This window comes from Diachasma alloeum, unplaced genomic scaffold (assembly GCF_001412515.2).
Source record: "Diachasma alloeum isolate Michigan unplaced genomic scaffold, Dall2.0 Dall_scaffold_00292, whole genome shotgun sequence".
Lineage (NCBI taxonomy): Eukaryota > Metazoa > Arthropoda > Insecta > Hymenoptera > Braconidae > Diachasma > Diachasma alloeum.
This window is the reverse complement of record NW_021680431.1, coordinates 11,953-15,044: the sequence shown is the minus strand read 5'-3', so window position 1 is coordinate 15,044 and position 3,092 is coordinate 11,953.

Genomic DNA, 3,092 nt, shown 5'->3' with positions numbered 1-3,092 from the left:
TTTTCATACTTAAAATTATTATTCGCATCTTTCGAGTCCTTTTGGAGTTTAATGGATCATTTCAGAGTATTTAAAATTATTTTGAGTCACATTCATTTAATTTTGTGGTTGTACGAATTTACGATTTTGTATTAATATCGGCAATAGCGAAACACGTCAGTACAATTGTGTTTATTATTCAATGTCGACCTTACCTATCCCGTTTGGAATTTAAGACATTGGTTTATTGGTTTCTCGATCGATGATTGGTTTTGTTAATTGATGTTCTCGTCCACGAATCCACCCCTCTCTCCACGACCCGCACACTGAGCAGCCGAGTAAATCCCGTACCCTCGTAATCCACATTTCTGCGTATGGTTTGCGATATGTTTCTTGTCGTTATTGGATTTTTGGGGACAATCAGTATTTAGTTTTAAGAAAATACGGTTCCGTTTGCGGTTTGTCGATTCCGCGTTGCTAAAAATCGGCTGGCGTCCTAAATACACGAAATAAGGATTGGATGAGCTGCTGATTGTTCCCGAAGTCCAGTGTTAGCGTTATGGTTTTTGGCGTTTCAGACTTGTCGGATTACGAGAACGAAGGTAATGAGTTGGCGGTGTTTGGATAATCGAGACTTCTGGGTTAGGGTTTATTGAGTATTTGTTGAGGCCAAAGAAAAATCATTACAGACGATTTTTTAATTGGCGGGCGAGTTATCCATTAAGTTCTACATAGCGCCGTAAATTGCGTCGCAGTTTTTATTTTTTTATTACAGAGATTAAGAAATGGAATGGGGGTTGATGGATGGGGAATCTAATTCTCCATCGAAAAGTCCTTGTCTCACCCCTTAATATTAATTAGCGGGCGAATGAATCAACAGAAAAACATAACGTAAACATTGAGGACAAGGAGGACATAAACCCCCCTTCGAACCTAGCCCTGTGACAGCGGGACTGCTATAGGGCTTCTAGCAGAAGTTTTCCCTGCCCAGGGTACCCCCACTCTACGTAATTCCCACTCATATGCTTGTCTCCTACTCCAAAAATCCATGGATATTCTTCTTCTGGCCCTACTGCCGAGTTACTGGCACAGGCAGCTCGCCCAGCCGTCAGAATCGACCGTGGCGCCCCACCTCTGTTGGGGTCTCACTTATTCTGGCTGCGACTGCTGTCGACTTGACCGACCCCGTTGGGATGTCGACGCTGCCGCCATCTCCCGGCATTCCCCATACGGGACTTGTATTATCATTATATACACTTACATTAATTTTAATCAATTGATAGAAAACAATCTTATAAACAGTGCAAATATAAACTAATAATTCGTCTATCCACTTTTATTGTGTTTTCAGATATCATTTCCCCCTTTTTAGCCCCAAAAAATGACAATCCTGATAGCCACGCAACAGCCACGCAAATACCTTGGCTCCTGGATCGCCAGGGTAGTAAATTTCTCTCAACTCAGAATTTTTTAATCTTCGCCGCCTCTTTATTCCCTTTCACAACTTGACAATAGCATTCATTTATTTTTCTGGCAAAAATCATAAGACCGATTCTGATACTCTTTGGCTAATTCGGAGTATCTTCTCATTCATGATCTTTGTCACAATTTTATTAGGTGCTATATTACTTGAAACTTGAATCATTAATCATCTAAAATTTTTTCAAATTCTCCATAAAATTCCGAAATTCTTGTGAATTAACAAAAAAATGTTTGTGAAATTGTCGAGAAAATCCGAGGAAATTCTCGAATTTTTTAAAATTATGTTCCTTCTTATTTCCATCAATCAGAGTGCAGTTGTTAGAAGCTCGGGACTCCTTCACATCAGTTTTATTTGAAAAATTCCACCTTTTCCTACCAATTGTTCTCTCATTGTTTATTCAAAAATTCTTTAATATTTGACAAATATCCAAAATTTCCTCCAATTTTCGAAGAATTCAGTTTTCTCGAATTTTTTCAGAAAACCTCATAATTGTTTTAAATTCTCCGGAAAACTGCCAAATCATCTTACATCCGGAAAAAACTGGCTCCCTCTGAATATCGTCATTTCATGTTTCCAGCGCCAAATTGAAAATAAAAACTTGAAATGACCGTGTGACTTCTGCTCCAACCTTTTTCGTGAATCTGACATTCATGTTAATGATTGAGAGGATATGACACAAATATCATCATTCTTGTTCTTTGCAATTTTTTAATTTGGATATTATTATTATCATTTTTTGAAGCGAAAAAATTGATCATGGTTTTCATTGCGTCGCATTCAAATTCTATAATCTCACAATTCTAGCTATTGATTCTAATCAACTTTGGAGAAAACCTTACTAAACGCAACATTAGTAAAGTTGAATAATTCTATTTTCGATTTGGACAATTATAATTGCTTTAGCATCAGCATCCGAACTATCCAGTAATTTTAGGTACAGAATATTCATATATTGAATGAGAATTTAAGGAACTTGAGAGTTTTTGTCTCCATGCTGTTAAAAAATGTTGAATCGCAGTTAATTTCCAGTGAACTTTTACATTTCAAGACTTGTACCTCTCTAACTCTTAGAATTTACTATTAAACTGTCCTTAAAATTTTAATCTTTTTTTTCATCAGTATAGCTGCTATGTACTCATAATTATGGGCGAATATTTAAAAAATATGTAAAAAAAATGGAAAGTCGACTTTTTGAAGTAGACTAATGAAATGATTGAAAAAATTCCGATTTTCGGAGACCATGACTGTGTTTTTATAAATGATTCCATCATAATCAATTTTTCACTCAAAGAATAATTTTTCTTGAATTGTAACTAATTTTCCTGCTCCAAAAATTACACCAAAAATCAATTTTATGTGAAAAAATTATATTTTTCGGAAATTTGAGACATTTTATTACTAATTCCTAAGAAGAGAATGTTGGTAAAAGCAAGTATTTATGGAATTTTGTTCGAACTCCGCTAATTATTTATTCCATTACGCCATTCTTTATTTTCGAGCTTTTCCTAGCCAATTTAATTGATAAATTAGATGATTTAAAATCTTTGAATAAAAAGTATTCCAACTTTTTTATTCCATGGAGAACATTCAATATTCTTTGACTTTGTGGTTTATGTATTGATTTCATTAC